We start from the raw sequence: 17,724 nt of genomic DNA on the forward strand, positions 1-17,724 counted from the left end.
AACTCACCATTGGGTACTATGCTCAGGACCTGGTGACAGAATCAATTGTACCCCAAAATTCAGCATCACACAATATACCCAGGTAACAAACCTGCAGATATACCCTCTAAATCTAAAAGTTGTAATTATTAAAACCAAAAAACTTCACCTCTCAACACCCCAAAAATATAAAATTAAAAATAAAAGATGATGTTTCATTCTCTTCTGACTTGCATTGTTTGTAATGTCAGCAGTCATCTTTGTTCCTGTGTACATGACATGTTTTTGTTTTTATTTTTTTTTTTACTCTGACTGCTTTTAAGATTTTTTCTCTATCACATCTTTCTAGCAATTTAATACAAAGTACTTTGGAGTATGTATAGTGTGTGTGTGTGTGTATGTGTGCGTGCATGCTTGTGGTTTGTTGTTTTTTTCTGCTTGTGGTTTGTTGAGAAGCTTGGTTTACAGTTTGTTCAAGTTTAGAAATGTTTCTGCCGTTATTTCTTCCAAACTTTTTTCTGCCCCCCTCCTTTCTGGCCTTCCAGTTACACAAGAGATAGACCGTTTACTATTGTTTTATAGCTCGTTGAGGCTCAGATGGGTTTTTCCAGCCATTTTTCTCTCTGTGCTTCAGTCTAGATGGTTTCTATCACTATGTATTCAAGTTCACTGACTTTATCTTATGAGGTCTAATATTCTCTTCTTCCTCTCCAGTGTATTTTTTATTTCTGATATTACATTTTTCACCTTTAAAGTTTCATTTGGCTCTATTTTATATCTTTTCTTTCTTCATCATGTCCATGTTTTCTTCCACATTCATGAGCACATTTATAATAACAGTTTTTAAATTAACACTTGCTAATTCCATCATCTTTGCTATCTCAGGTTATGTTTCTATTGGCTGATTTTTCTCTGGATTGTTGGTCACATTTTTCAGTAGTTTTATATTGTCAATGATTTTTGATTGGATGTGGCATATTTGGAATTTGAATTTTGTTGTCTTCTTTGAAAGAATATTGAATTTTGTCCTGGCAGGCAATTAACTTACTTGTGGATGAGCTTGATGTTTTGGGGGCTTCTTTTAAAACGTTGGTAGGGCACATCTGGAGTATCTTTTATTCTAAGGCTAGTTTAGCTCTACTTTTTAAGACGTAGCCTTCTGGGGTCTTTTCTGAGTGCTCCAGGTGTTCAATGGGCTCTTTTATGTCTTTGGGGGTTGGTTGGTTGGTTTGTTCGTTTGTTTGTTATTGACGGGGGAAGGGGGAGGAGAGTCTCGCTGTGTTTCCCAGGCTGGCCTGAGACTCCTAGGCCCAAGTGATCTTCCCACTTCAGCCTCTTGAGTAGCTAGGATTACGGGCACAAACCACAGCCCTAGCTTCTTTAATTTTGGATGATCAAAACGTACAGTATCACAAACCTATGTAAGCTCTGAGAATTGTTCAGCTTACAACTCCCCAGGAGTCTATTTTTTTGCCTAGCTTATGCATATGTGGCATAGCATTCAACAAAAAACTCAAAAGGATGCCTATGCATGTTTCTGGAACTTTTTGGCTGCATCACTCCCTGCTCTCAGGTATTCTTCCCCACAAAGTTCAGCCATCTCAGTTTTCCTGAACACTGCCATCTGTCTGATTTTCAGAATAATGCTCTACTGGAATTCCCCTTCCCCGGGCCGCAGTTTAGAAGGTGCCTCGAGGAAAAGGAGCCAGGGCAATTGCTGGTCTCACCTAATTTATTTTCTTTCTATTCTAGATACAGGCCTGTTCTGTTGTTCAGTATCTGAAATCGTTGTCTGTCATATTTTTTCCAGTTGTCTAGTTGGTTATGGGAAGAAAGAAAATTCAGAACCGGATAGTTTGTCCGTGCTTTATGTATTTAGTAGGAGTTTCAAGGATGTCTTTATAATAGGCCAGATTGTCTTAAAAATTACAAGTATATTAAACACTAAATATGTATATGTTTCTTCTTAACCCCAAAATACTAATGCCATGATTTTATTTTTCTTAAACATTTTTATATTTAATTCTGAATTTTACAGAGTTTAAAAGACTCTCACCCATTAAGGAAAACAATCACCATCCCCATTAAGTGAACCACAACACTGATTGTACTGATGCTATTCTAGACGGTCCTGAGGGGACTCACTGAGTACTGCTTGTGATTGCCATGTCAATGATGCCATCACTTAGAAGAAGTGCCACTTGGCCCACATTCCTGAATGCAAGATAAACACATTAATTCTTCAGTCTACTCACGGCAGTGCTCAACTCCAACTCCAGTTGATCGTTTGATCAGCTTCTTCATTTGTTTAGTTCCTAAGACACAGACATGTCTTTCTTTATGTCTTAAAAGACCTTTAAATTCTATGGAATTCTGCATTTTTTCAGTCTCATGATTTACAGATGATGTATTGCTATTCAGTCGAATTTTAGATCTCTTTCCTGACATTATCAAGCTTGCAGTCATAACATCTGAGGTCACTCTCTCAGCACCAGGGGCCCTGTGAATCTGTGAGCACTGTGCCAGCACAGCCTTACAAAGCTGTGGCTCAGACAGGGCAGATGGGAGCCTCAGTAGCAGGGCAATTGTAACTATGCCAACAATGACTCTTTGGGTCTGGGGGAAAGTTTCTTCTATCCACAGTGGACTCTAGAGGATGGTGTGGGCCAAGTGGATGTAATATTGGTTCATTCAGAAAAACAAACTTCTTTAGGTATCTCAAGCTAGAAAGTGATTGAAATTAAGGAATTAAGAGACAAAATATGGGAACTAAAGGAGCAAAAACTGGGAAAGTTGGTGGTATCCAAAGATGAGAAACTTCAGAAAACCATAGCATCCTACCAGGAGTAATGCCCATCTAATTCCTCATTTCTCTGCCCTGATACAGCATGTGAGCTCCAGAAGGCCTGGGTTTTGCTAGCTATTTCCTCTGCAGGCATCCATGCTCACCTCCAGAGGTACTAGAACTGCTGGCACTATTGCAATAGTCTGTAGTCACCTGCCTCTGCCATAAGCAGGGTAGTTTCTATTTTCTTCCCACATTTAATTTGTTATGAGTGCCTCCCATTGCCAGCAAGGAATCCCAACTGAGCACAAAATCTGACAAATGCAATTTGCAGGTTTCCAGCCACAGTGGCCTAAGGGAGAGTAAAAAAGACCAAGTATGGGTCTGTAGCTATAGCTACATTAAAGCTATAGCTTTAATGACTCTATTTTTGAAAAGCCTGGCACATAGGAAACTCAAAAAATCACTGTGGTTTCTATTATTTTTAGTTAATAAGCAGTGGAATGAAAAGTCAACCTATATCTGGGCTAACCATACAGGAACAGACGTAAAGATGACTGTGCCCTTTACCCAATAGTGCTACCCATCCACACAGTTCTCCTTTTTCCATTTCAGGAATGGATAAAACAATGATTGTATTGATTTCCTGCTCACTATGGTATTAATTGCTTGTGGTCCCCAAACGCAATGTAAGTTAGTAACCTTTGTATCTATCCATTTGTTACAGGATTTTTGGGGTGTCACTTCACCAGCCAGAAACCTCTGTGGCCAGTGGTGCCTTTGTCTGAGTTTTGCTCTGTCCCACTGGGCTCATTCTGCTCACTTGGCCTGGCAGGCTGCGTTTGGCTTATGCTACTGGCCTAGATCCCATGCCTTCCAAGGGCAAGCCAGGTGCAGAGCAGCGAGGGGTGTGTGAGTGGAGCATGGGGTCCAGGCACACCAGCTGCTGCTGTGGGGTGGGCAGCTCCAGGTGCCAACACAGGCACCGGCTCCCTGTGAGGGCACAGCTAGACCAGGCACACCACAAGCAGCTTCCACGGCTGGAACCAGGGAACAGAGTGGTGCCCACAAGCTTGGAGATGCCAGGAACCACAGGGCTCCAAAGAGGGAGTCACAGCCCTGGCTTGGGGAGTTCCCAGGCCTGAAGAGCCACAGCTCTTCTCTCCTTTTCTTCACCCACAACATGGCAAGCAAGAGGCATGTTTCATCCCTGTTTGTGTTACAGCTCTTTTATTCCTGCCATTCAGTGGGTCCCAAGTTCTTGTCCTGCATCCAGGAAGAATGGGGTATGCAGAGAAGTGGAGAGAGAGCAAGACGAAGAGGAGTTTTATTAAGTGATAGAACAGCTCAGAGGAGACCCACAGTGGGTAGCTCCTCTCTGGGTGTCCGACGAATGTTCAACTCTCAGCAGAGAGGGTAGCTCCTCTCTGTAGCTGGTTGTCTGTCCTCTCTCCATCCTCTCTTTGAGTCTGGCTGAGTCTGGGGTTTTTATGAACCTCAGAGGGGAGGAAGTGCATGCTGATTGGCCCACTCACAGTCATGGGTAGCCATTGACAGGCCCAGGGAAAAGCACCACAAGTTCCCCCTCTGGTCTGCAGGACTGGCTGCCCTGCCCCCAGGCTTCATGACCTCCCCAACTAGAAGGTGGGGCATCGCCATGCACGCTCCCCCTTCCACCCAGGAGCCTGTCTGTCTCCTGCCACAGTTCATGCCTCCCAGGCTGTTCATGCTGAGGGGTGCCAGCAGGCCTGCACCAGGCTGTCCTCAATACCTCCTCAACCTCCCTCCCATAGTTGTCAGTGCCCAAAGTCCAGAGAGGGCTGAGGTAGCAGGGAGCTGGCATGGCATGTCAGTGCTGCCTTGAGCATGTGCACACCCAGCCAGGCTGTGACAGTGCCCAGACTTGGCCCCAACTTTGCTCTGAGATTGGAGAGGGCACTGACCATAGGGAGAAGGCAGGCAGTGGGAGCAGGTACTTCTGAGCCTGCTGCAGGTATGGAGGGCCTTCCTGGACCCCCAAGAGCACAGAGATGCCTGGATCTGGAGCTGCAGCAGAGTGGCTACAGCTGCACTCAAGGAGCTCCTGCCCCACCCACTCAGAAGGAGCAGGGCTTCCGCTTGTCCCAGCTCCTGCTGGCTCCATGGAGCATGAACCCCCAGCCATGCTTCCTCGCAGCCTGTGGCAGGTGCTCCAGGTCCTCGCTGGGCCTCTCTGCCCGTTCCTCCACGCCCTACCACATTGCTCTCCCAATGGCATGCAGCTCAGCCCAGCCCTATCACGGTGGCTTCCAGGATGGTGGTCTCCTGGGGGCCTCCCAGGGGTGGGTTTGAGGATTGCCTGCTTCCCCCACCAGGCCCTCCCCACAGTGGCAGTGGGTGATAGTGGTGATGCAGGGTCAGGGTCTGGAGCAGCAAAGGCTCTGGGCAAGGGAGTGGGTCCCACCCAGCCACGAGAGGTTGGGTTGGAGGCAGCGCTGTCGGCTGCCTTAGGGATGCAAATCACAGGAGACCCACCACTGCCACTACTGCTCCCGCAGCTGCTTCTGCTGCCACTGCTACTGCCTCTTTGCTGCAGCTGGCAGCCACTCCAGATGGCCTGCAGCTGCCATCACGTTCACAGTAAAAGAAGTTCTTTACTAAATGTATATATTCACACACCTCAAAAGCACCATATGAGAAATATTTTAGAAAAATTGCCTCAAGCATAACATCAAGGTCAAATTAACTTGAGAATATGAACTCAGCAATGTTTGCTTAGAAATTAATTCAGTCGCTCAGTCAAACCTCACCTGCTGGCTGTTGCTGAGAGGGCTTCGACGATGTGGTCTGTAAGGAAGTGGGACACCGTAGGCATTTGATATATGTTAAGTAATAGTAATGAGGGCAATAAGTACTCGCATAGTGAGTGGAGGGAGCTGTACAGGTTAGAAGAACACTTCTAAGCTCTAATGCTTAATGGATAAAGATTAGGACTCTGGAAACCTTTCTATATTCAACAGAATCATTGTCTCTTATTCACCCTGCCTGCCAATTCCTGGACCAGGGTCTGATAGTGCAAATATCTCTTTAAACAGCAGTCTTAAAAAAACTCATATAGTGTTTCTTTAAAACAAAAATGTTACCATTTGAGCCAACCAGAGACCTGGGCTTAAATTCTGACTGTCCCTTACAAAAGGAGAGATTGTAAGACAGCCAACCTCTCAGAGCTTCAGTTTACTCATCTAAAAATTAGGGCATTGATAATACATTTTTAAGATTGCAGAGTGCTTCTCACATAAGTAATGAGTATTCTTATAAAAGCAACCTGCAATTACAGGCAACTTTGGACCAATTTCTTCTTTAAGAAACTACAATGAAAACCTAGATTCCCTCCCAACTCCCCTGCAAAAAACTATGTAGGCTTTTGAATGTGATTTCATATTTGAATCTTTGTATGTTATATATCCTACAAATGCACCTCAAACAAAACACTGCATATCTAATTCTGGTTGAGGTGAGAAATTCACTTTCCTAGTTCAACATTTCTCAAATGTTTGACATATTTTCATAAATTATAGTCCCATAATTAGAAAGTACCATTTAACAGATCAGAATTTATTCCATAGATCTCAGTAGTTCTAGGGGAAAACAACTGAGTCGAATATCCATGCCAGTCTACCCAATCTGTCCCTCCAGTAGTGATCTCCACCAGAAAATGAAGCCTGTAAGATCCTGCCCAGGAGCTCCCTAATCCTGCACCTCAGTGTCCGATAAATACATCCGTCTGTGTGCATTCAGAGGAGACTCGTGCAGCAATACACTTTCCTCCATGAAAATGTCTCTTCTCTTCACTGATCTATGAAAACTATTTTTGAGCTGTAAAAACAAAATCCTGAGCCGTATTTCCCAGATGTCCATTTAACAAACTGCCATTTCCCTATTATGCTAAGCACTTAAACTCAACACTGAAAGTCAAATAAGAGATTAATTATAAATGTGTATGTGCTGATCAAAATACAATAATGAAAAAGGCTCTGATAAGGACTTCACAAAATTTGTGGGGGGATTTATTTGTGTGTGTTTCTAATATGTTTTTAAATGGGCCATCATAACAGGCAGATTATTGATTTTTTTGATGTTTATAAAGTTGGGAAAATAATAACCAATAATTATTGAATGTTTATTATATGTGTCTGTCCTAACCTTTTGCTTTATTAACTTTTTTACCCTCAAAACAATCCAGTGAAGTAAGTCCCATTATTATCTTTATTGTCTTCCCAAGAAGACCCCACTTCAGAAACTGTGAACTTCATTCTTCTAGTTGTTCAGGCAAGAACTTTGGCATCATCCTTGAGTCTTCTTGTTCACACCCCGCATTCAATCCAAATTCAAGTAAACAAATGCAAGTGCCAAACACAAATGTGAAATGTACACATTTCTGTTGTTTTCTCCTATTTCGAGCCTCCTGGATTACTCCAATGGCCTCATTGGCCTCCTTGCACTAGCCCTTGTCCCTGCAGTCGAGGGACTACACAACAGCCTGGGGATCTTTGTGAGACCCAAGCCAGATTCTGTCACTCCTCTTCTCAAGAGCCCTTAATACCTTCCCACCTCACACAGAGTGAACCCCAGAGTCCTCATGCTCGCCCTCAAGACCCTACATCACTGGCCCGGATCTCCCAGACTCAGATCCCCATCCCCACTGCTGTCCCACACTCAGCCCTCTGGTCACACCCACTCCAGGCTGGCCCCGAGGATTAGGGAGGGAGCCAGAACAGGGGTGCAGGGCCTGGCTTTGCAGGGCCCCACTTGGGGTTTAAGACTACTCTTTGTTGCTGTCTTGATATTCTGAATAATAAAACATCTCTGAATATGTGTTTGCTAAGAAAAGACCAAAAGAGCCTCAGCTGGGGACCACACCCCTCAGCCCCCCATGGCCTAACCTCCAAGGATGGGCTCTGGAGGCCGCTGCACCCTAAGGCCCACCTGTCTAATTGGACTGTGTCAGTCCCACTGCCAGGGAAGACAGATCCCCATGGTGGCCTTCCGCTCCCAGAGTGAACCTGGACAGGGCATGCAGGGGGTCAGGTCATGTGCAGAGGGTCAGTGTCATGCATGTCCCCGGCACCTCTGTGTGGCCCATGCAGCAGGCTCTGTCACCAGTCCTGTCCAGGCACCGAGCACATCCTAGCAAGAAGGTTACAGTCTCTAGGGGTCACCTGGCTGCTGTGAAATGGGGTGATGCAGGGCCGGGCGCAGTGTCTCAGCCCTGTAATCCCAGCACTTTGGGAGGCTGAGGTGGGAGGATCACTTGAGCTCAGAAGTTTGGACCAGCCTGGACAACATGACCATACCTATCTCTACAAAAAGATGCAAAAAATAGCTGGAGCCAGTGGCACGTGTCTGTCGTCCCAGCTACTCAGGAGGCTGAAGCAGGAGGATCGCTTGAGGCCAGAAGATTGAGCGTGCAGTGAGCTGTGATCCTGCCACTGCACTCCAGCCTGGGCAACAGAGCAAGACCCTGAGAAAGAGAGAGAGAGAGAGAGAGAGAGAGAGACAGAGAGAGAGAGAAGCTCACTACTTTATGTCTATATTTCTAGCATTGAATACTTGCAATGGGAAATCATCCAAATTTTCTGAAAAACCGAGTTTCCACTTTGTAGATGAGGAAATTGGGACTCAGAGAAGCGAAAGGACTTGCCTTACTAGGATCCACTCCCAGGCAGTCTGCCTCAGGGGCAAGACATTCAAGGCCATAAATAAAGCCAATTTATCTGCTGACATTTCAATAAAACATAAGATGAAATCCTCCTTTTTTATTTGGTCTTCTCCTGGTTAGTTGAGGAAACGTTAACAAATACCTTCAGAATCCAGAAAGAATGTCAACTGACTTCTAGATAGTAATCTTATAGAAACTATAGGCACCAAAGTTAAACATTAAATGTGAAAATATGAAACCCACAGGCTATGCTAAGATGATGTATGGGGAAGCACTTTGAAATTTGACATTAAGGTGTCATTATCATTATTTTAAGTGCCTGGAGCATAGAGGTCCATTAAAGAAAGGAGTTATTAACATGTTCCTTAAATCAATGCAACTTTTCTCTCAATACTGATTATCCCACTGTTTGAAAATCTTCTCCCACCTACCATGTGACACACATCAGTTAGTCCTTGGGACCCCAAGGACAGAGTTATTCCACTCCAGAGGGCTTCATTTTTGCAAAAATAATGACTGGCATCTTTTCTGGTGTTATTTTTGCAAATTTACAAGTTAGGAACCTGAAAAGTGTTCCAGAAGTGTGGTCTGTTAACAGGCAGAGAGAACTTGTTCTCCTCACATCTGCAGTGACCTATTGTGAGATGGCCCCTGGGACTGATTGTGCCACTGAACTGAGACTTGCAAAGATGAAGGAAAGAATTCAAGGCAACTGACGACAGCAGCTTGGCAGAGAAAGCTGTCACACACTAATAATACCAATTTGGTCTTTAATTATGTATTTACACAGCAGTCAGCTGTATATCCAGCTATTGCGCTGTCTTTAGCAAACAGTTCTCCTTTCTGATTTTGCTTTGTTTTGTTTGGGCTATCACTGGAATTCAGGATGGAGCCTGGAGATTTTCCCCCAGTGTGTGAATTTCTCAGTCCCTAGGTGTGCCTTCCTTGTGTCTATATGAAATACAGTATGCATATCTCTTGAAAGTAAGAAGAAAGAAAATGATAGCCAGTGTCAAAAGTGTTATAACATCCATTTTCTTATTTCATCTCTTCCATCTTCCTCCTCTAGAGCTTGAGAGCAAAGGTGAGAGGAAATGCTTTTACTGACTAAAAGGTGTCCTCGAAATGCTCTGTGCTGCAAGGAGGAAGGGCACGCTGAGGAGCAAGCTACTCAGAAGTTTTCTGGGAAAAGCATCTGCTCCTTCAAATTGGGCCAAAAAAAAAAGAAAAACTTAATGTAACAAGAACATTGCAGCAACAAGGAAAAAATAATCATAATCCTTGAGTTCCCCTTGTTTTCCTGGCTTTAATTTCTCTCCATATTTCTGCAAGTGTAAGATATCTTCACCAGTATTGAAAGCCATATTCTATTCTCAAAGGTCCAGATGACCTATTTTTCTCCCTCAGATTGTCATCAAAGATAGGCGAATGTCATTATGATGCTTATTTTACCACATTGACAAGATCTACCCATTATTATTTAAGCACTTATTAAGCAACAGGTTAGACATACAGCTAAAAGACAAAGTAGACACAGTCTTTCTCATCTAGCATCTTACAGTCTAGCTTACCACAGGAGACCCTTATGTAAATTACTGAACCACCCTCCTCTGTCCTCTTCCAACCCTAATCTAGGAAAATTGTATGACACCATCACTATTCCCTCTCATGGGAAAACTGATCACTTATGGGGGCAAAGAGGAGACAGAAACCAACATTTGCTGAACCTTCTGGTGTCTGACAGGGACACGCTAGGTGCTTTTGTATTTACAATCTCATTTAACCCTGCAAAACCCCTAAAAAATTAATGTTGCTATCCCTATTCCACAAATGAGAATACTGAAGCTGACTATGTATCCAGAAATGGAAATGCTGGATCATGTGGTAATTCTATGTTTAATTGCTTGGAGAACTGACATACTGTTTTTCATACTGGATGCACCATTTAACATTCCCACCAACAGTACACAAGTGTTCCTATTTCTTCACATTCTCACTAACACTTGCTATTTTCTTTTTTTTTAAGTAATAGTCATAATAATAGGTATGAAATTATATCTCATTGTAGTTTTGATTGATATTCCTCTAATCTTTAGTGATACTGAGTATCTTTTCAGGTGCTTATTGGTCATCTGTGTAACCTCTTTGAAGAAATATCTGTTCAAATCCTTTGCCCATTTCTAAATTGGATTTTGGGGTTGGGAGGTTGTTGTTGAGTTATAGTTTTTTTAAAATGTATCTTTATTGGATATATGGTTTGCAAATATTTTTCCCATTCTATGATTTTCTTTTTACTTTGTTGACAGTATCCTTTGATGTAAAAAGATTTACATTTTGATGAAGTCCAATTTATTTTTTTCTTTTGTTGCCTATGCTTTTGGTGTCTACCCAAGAAATCATTGCCAAATCGAATATCATAAAGCTTTTCCTCTATATTTTCTTCTAAGAATTTTACACTTTCAGTTTTTACATTTAGGCTTTTGATGCATTTTAGGTAATTTTTGCATGTGGTGTAAAGTAACAGTCCACCCCTTTTGCATATGTTTTCCCAGACCATTTGTTGAAAAGACTGTCCTTTGCCCATTGAATGTCTTGGCAATCTTGTCAAAAATCATTTCACCATCTATGTGGGAGTTTATTTCTGGGCTCACTATTCTATTTCATCGGTCTATTTGTCTGTCTTTCTGCCAGTACCACACTATTTTGATTACTGTAGCTTCGTAGTAAGTTTTCAAATCAGAAATTGTGATTCCTTCAAATTTTTTTTCAAGATTATTTTTGCTTTTCTGGGACCTCTGCGATTCCATATGAATTTTAGGATGCATTTTTCTATTTTTGTAAAAAATGTCATTGTGATAGGTATTGCACTGAGTCTGTAGATCACTTTGGGTAGTACTGACACCTTAACAATATTAAGACTTCTAACCCATGAAAACAGGATATTTTTCCACTTATTTATGGCTTCTTTCATTTCCTTTAGCAACATTTTGTAGTTTTCAATATACATATCTTTTGTTTCTTTGGTTAATTTCTAAGTATTTTATTCTTTTTCAAGCTATTATAAATGAAGTTGTTTTCTTAACTTCCTTTTCATGTTTCCATTATATATATTGTAAATATATTCATTTTGTCCATTGTTAGCATATAGAAACACAACTGATTTTATATTTATTTTTTATCCTGCAACTTTTCAGTATTGGCTTATTAGTTCTGTCATGTTTTTTGTGGAATCTTTAGAATTGTCTACAAATTATGTTATCTATTCAGAGATAATTTCACTTCCTCCTTTCTCATTTGTATGTTTTTTATTTCATTTTCTTGCCTAATTGCTCTGATCAGGATTTTTAATACCACTTTAAAGAGAAGTGGCAAAAGCGGGCATCCTTGTCTTTTTCTTGACCTTAGAAGAAAAGCTTTCAGTATTTTACCATCAAGTATTTTTTAGGCTGTGGGCTTTTCATTTATGGCCTTTGTTATGATGAGGTAGTTTCCTTCTATTCTTAGTTTGTTGAGTTTTTTTTAATAGTGAAATAGAGTTAAATTTTGTCAAATGCTTTTTTTGCATCTATTGAGATGATAATATGGTGTATTTTCCCCCTTCATTCTGTTAATGTGTTGTATTACATTGATTAATTTTTAGATCTTAAACCATCCTTGTATTTCAGGAATAAATCCTATTTGGTCATGGTACAAAATCCATTTAATATGCTACTGAATTCAGTTTGCCAGTATTTTATTGAGGATTTTTGCATCAGTGTTCACAAGGGATATTGGTTTGTAGTTTTCTTTTTTGTTGTTGTTTTTGTTTTGTTTGTTTTGTTTTGTTTGAGACAGAGTCTCGCTGTGTCACCCAGGCTGGAGTGCAGTGATGTAATCTCAGCTCACTGCAACCTCCACCTCCCTGGTTCAAGCAATTCCCTTGTCTCAGCCTCCCAAGTAGCTGGGATTACAGGCACATGCCACCACACCTGGCTAGGTTTTTTGTATTTTTCGTAGAGACAGCATTTCACCATGTTGGCCAGACTTGTCTCAAACTCCTGACCTCAGGCAATCCACCCACCTCAGCTTCCCAAAGTGTTGGGATTACAGGCGCAAACCACCGCACCTGGCTGTAGTTTTCTTTACTTGTAGTGTTTCTATCTGGCTTTGGTATAAAGGTAATTCTTGAATGAAGTAGGAATTGTTCTCTTCTTTTCAGTATTTTGAGAGTGTTTGAGAAGGATTTCTGTTAATTCATCTTTCAATATTTGGTAAAATTTACCAAGGGATCCATCAGATCTCTGGGCTTTTCTTTGTTAGACGGTTTTGCCTTACAGATTGTGTGTCCTTACTAGTGATAGGTCTGTTCAGACTTTTTATTTCTTTATGATTCAGTCTTGGCAGATTTTGTATTTCTAGGAATTTGTCCACTTCTTTTAGATTACCTAATTCTAATTGGTATACAACTCTTCGTAGGATTCTCTTATAATTCTTTTTATTTCTGTAAAATTGGTAGTGATGTCCCAACTTTTGCTACTGATTTTAATAATTGAGGTTCTCTTTTTTTCTTAATCTAGCTAAAGAGTGATCAATTTTGTTGAACCTTTTAAAGAACTAACTTTTGGTTTTCTTGATTTTCTTTATTGTTTTTCTATTCTCTATTTTATTTCTACTCAAATTATTATTATTTCCTTTCTCCTACAAGCTTTGTGTTTAGTTTGTTCTACTTTTTATAGTTTCTTAAGGTGTAAAGTTAGATTATTGATTTGAGATCATATTTTTCAATGTAAGCATTTATAGCTATAGATTTTTTTAGCAGAGCATTGCTTTGCTGCACCTATTAGTTTTTGCTATGTTGTTTTTTCATTTTTATTTGTCTCAAGATATTTTATAATTCCCCTTATGATTTCTTCTTTGACCCACTGGTTAAGAGTGTGTTGTTTAAGCCTGGGCAACATAGCAAGATTTCATCTCTACTTAAAAAAAAAAAAAAAAAAAAAAAAAAAACGGGCATGATGGCACACACCCATAGTCCCAGCTACCTGAGAAGCTGACATAGGATGATCCCTTGAGCCCAGGAGTTTCAGGTTGCAGTGAGCTATGATTGCACCACGATACTCCTGCCTGGGCAACAGAACAAGACCCCGTCTCAAAAGAAACAAATTTTTTAAAAATAATAATAAAGAGGATGTAGTTTAATTTCCACATATTTGTGAATTTTACAGAGTTCCCTCTGCTATTCATTTCTAGTTTCATCTCACTGTGATCGAAAAAGATACTTTCTATAATTTCAGTCTTTTGAAATGTTTTAGGATCTCTTTTGTGGCCTAATGTATGGTCTATCCTGGAGAATGTTGCAAGTGTGCTTAAGAAAAACATATTTTCTGCTGTGGTTGAGTAGATGTACTCTGTATACGTCTGTTACGTCTGGATGGTCTCTACTGTTGTTGAAGTCCTCTATTTCCTTATAAATCTTCTTTTTGGTTGAACAACCTGATTTTTAAAAACATGAAAACTAAAACAGATACTAAGATACATGAAGTAATCTGTTCTAAATCAGGCCATGTCCATCATGACACCAAATAATCTTCTTATATCAAAATATATATTTGAACTTTTAAAGCAACTTTTTCAAGAGCTGTCATATGTAGTAATACAGGTTCTGCACTACTCAACATAAATGTGTGCAAATGCTTTAACTTCCAGCCGGCAGTAGCCACTGTTTTATAGCTCTGAAGTAATTGAAAAACAGAATGAGATTCCCCTCCCAAAACACAACCTGTATCCTTTCAGAGGTTTTTGTTTGTTTGTTTGTTTGTTTGTTTTTGTGCCCCCTCTCCGGTGAATGCATGAAATGCAAATGAAACCCAACAGGTGTTTTCTCTCAGTCCACAGGGCATCTGGGAGGCCTTAGGACAGTGGGTGATGTAGGAAGAGGACTCCTGAATCAGTCTGGCATCTCTATTAACTAGAGATCAAATAGATAGGCCTGAAAGGCTCACAGCAAAAATCAGATACCAGCCACAATGTTTCCCACTCAAGACCTCACACAGAAAGAAAAGCTGCAGATCAGGCACACACTATAGACCTGTACTGCAGTGCCTTGATTAGTCACTCCCCCCAGCAGAAGCACTGACTTCATGTATGCCTTGCTTTCTCTCAGTGTCTTATTAAGAGCCTGGCTGAAGCCCTCGGGAGGTCAACACCCCATCTTCCACCTTGCACCACCTTTGTTTAAGATCTCATCTTGTTAATAGTGTAGAGATCATTTGATGTGCATACCAGTCCATTATCTGCCCATGATCTACTTCCCCTTTCCCTAATTGATATCTGAGAAAAGCTGATTTTGTTCCTGCTTGATTCAGACACGAGGTCCATTCTGCCCTCATTGTGTTTCAACTTAGAGATGAAAAGTCCATGTAGACCTACTGTGTACATGAGTTGGTTTAGATTTCTGATGAAGTATACAATGCAAGCAATAGACTGCTAACCCAACATTTATTGCATTCCATGGAAAATGCAGTGACTACGATGGTTCACTGCTGATAGAATATTCCACAAGGACAATTACTTCTTGCTTTTATCTAATGACAAGAATCATTTAACTCATTAAATTTTTTTTTTCACTCTGGCTTCTTGGAAGCTCAGTTAATATTAGCTTAGGGTTGTGGTGTCACTTTTTTTTCTTATTCTCTATCAATCATTTACTGAGATATGTTTCTTTATGATTATCTGGTTCAAGTCTTTTTTCCAAGTTTATCATTCAGAATAAGCTTAATGGGGACTATTGGTCTCAGAATGATCACATGATTGTCACAGCCATTGGACCACATATGTAACAGCATCACCAAATTGTTGAGTCCTTTGTATTGCACTAACCCCAAAAGTCTGAGACATGTATAAATCCAGAGTTTTTGTTGAGAACTTAGACTTGGCTTCTTTAATATTATCAAAGCACCCCTATACATATATTTATAAAAGCTGAAAATAATTGATTCTCATCCATTTTCAAAGATTTAGAAAGAGCCTTGAATCTGGAGTTGGTCATTTCCATTTAAAAGTCTCTGTCTTGGGAAATTACTGTTCTTTTACTGCTAGCTACCATACAAATTCCTAATCAAAAAACCTTTACAAGCAGTGATGGCATGAATTGAACTTACTTCTGTCCCATTAGGAACATGTCTTGGTCAGGAAAGAAATGCATGTTGGATTCTTAATGATTTGTGTTTTATGTGTTCTGTGCTAAAGGGCTATTTCAGTCCCCAAGATACTAATAAGCAGTCCCTGATCCAGGTCATTTGTATTTTTTTATCAGCAAAAACATCACCCAAGCCATACCTCAATTTAGAACATCTCTAAATTCAATTCTGTTCAATTCAATACAATTTATCAAATAATTATCAACTGTGCTAGGCATTTTCTGTTTCTGGAAGTACAGCAATGAATCGATCTCAGTCCCTACCCTCATGAATGCCACAAAAGAGAAAGGCTGACAAGTAGCTCAACAAGGCACACAGAGGAGGAGCTTCTTTCTGGCCACCAGTTGGGAGAGGACAGGATGGGTTTCTCAAAGGAGATGGCTCAAACAAGCATCACAGAATTGTCAGCCTGGAAGGATGATTGAGGTCTAGACCCAGATATAGTTCAGAGAACACAAGAGGTTCAAGGGAGAAGGAGGTGGAGGCCCTCAGCATTCCCAGGGGCTAGTCTGGGGCAACCCAAGGTGGGCATTCAATAAGTGTTTAGTGAATTGAACAACTGAGTATAAAGAAATCAGAAAAGACCACAACAATATCAAAAGCGAATGGAGTCATCGCTGCTTATTCATCAGGGTCACTGAACTCAGGCTACAGACTGCCTGGGACACAGGATTCGTGTACTGACTTGACTTTGAGGTAATTCTTAGTATAAAGCAACCCTCCATTTTTCCAATGAAAGGAGAATATATAAAACCATTTTGAAGCCAACTTAAGTATATGAACTTTTGGAACTGGAGATGAAAAGGCTAAATGTTAACGTATACTATTTGACTCATTAACTGAGTCACAAATATGAATCAAATAATATGTGGACTGAAAAAGTTTACTTCTTTCCTTCATCATCATTTTTCAGTCTTCTAGAAGGCATAGTTGGGGAGCACCGCCTCTGTCCTCCGCTGCCTGTTGAAGACGCAGCACTGCTCTGAACAGGTGTGTGAGGCGTTTACTAGAGACAACACCTAACCCAGGTTCTTTCTTGCCATTTATGATCTTCAGAACTACTCACTATGTTGCTTTAAGAGGCTGATTTGTAAGATCCAAAACTTAATTGTGAACTCATACTTCCAGGAATGCTTCTTAAACTGAATTAAATTTCTGTACTTCCTTTTTTGTTTCCATCTTATCCTTCTTTGTTTCACTGGTTCTGTCAGTAAATCTCTATAATCAGCCAAACTTGCAATGATTTAGGTCATTTCAAGTATGTAGGCCTTCCCAAACAGAATTTTGTTATTTAAAAAATACAGTAATTAATAGAGCACCTCAAAATTTGGCAGGCAGGTCTGCTAAAAGGTGACTCCTATTCCTAGGAGTCTGTGTGGGGAAGAATCTTTCTATAATCATCCATGACAAATATGGAAGTAATTCACATAAGCTGGTGAAAGACTTATTTCTCTCTAAAAATAAGGTTATACTAGAAAAGATTGGCTGGACTGACCTTGGTACTCCTGAACCTGGAAGCTGGTTATCACACACCAAGTTTCTAAAGGCTGCCAAAGTGCCAGCCATTTCATCCTCTAAGAACCCTAGACCAGAAGGATCCTTGATAGGTCTGATCATCTGTCCTTTTGGCAAGGAAGGCATCTCTCACAGCCAGAGATTTTCTAAAAGAAAGTTCATGGTGCTCCTGGGTAACCAAGGCTGTGAGGTTCTTTCCTTTGGACTTGTTTTCTGAATGATGGAGGTAATACTTAGTATTTGTAAAACTCTGCAGTTTACAAAGCACTTCCACAGCCTCTCTCTCCCCTACTCCCAGCACAGTCCTTGGAGTTAAGAGTAGAACCTACTTGGGCTTCAAGTGACGTGCCCCCACCCAGCAGGCAGAATGGCCCCTGTGTCTCCCCTCCTGGGGCAGGAGAGACACCCACAAGCTGAGTCCTCAGGGAAGGTCAATGCTGCAGGAAGGTCAATGCTGTAAGAAGGCCCTGCAGAAGGCCTTGGCGAAGGAGTGGATGGAAACGGACAAAGGGGCTTCCTGAGCCGGGATCCCGGGAGTCCTCCAGGTCGGGTGGAGAAAGGAGACCCTG

At 41.1% G+C, this 17,724-nt stretch overlaps 1 protein-coding gene and 1 pseudogene across 5 annotated transcripts in view; one reads left to right on the forward strand and one right to left on the reverse strand.

Annotated features, from left to right (window-relative positions):
• The window catches only part of XKR4 (XK related 4), a 408,833-nt gene that overhangs the window by 365,522 nt on the left and 25,587 nt on the right, over positions 1-17,724 (forward strand). The window lies entirely within an intron of this gene.
• Positions 1-17,724, reverse strand: part of LOC101024460 — a 47,368-nt pseudogene that overhangs the window by 27,744 nt on the left and 1,900 nt on the right. The window contains exon 2 of the transcript XR_004185997.1: positions 5,554-5,590. The product of XR_004185997.1 is annotated as a myotubularin-related protein 5-like (transcript). The remainder of the gene's footprint in view (positions 1-5,553; positions 5,591-17,724) is intronic.

Source organism: Papio anubis, chromosome 8 (genome assembly GCF_008728515.1).
Source record: "Papio anubis isolate 15944 chromosome 8, Panubis1.0, whole genome shotgun sequence".
NCBI lineage: Eukaryota > Metazoa > Chordata > Mammalia > Primates > Cercopithecidae > Papio > Papio anubis.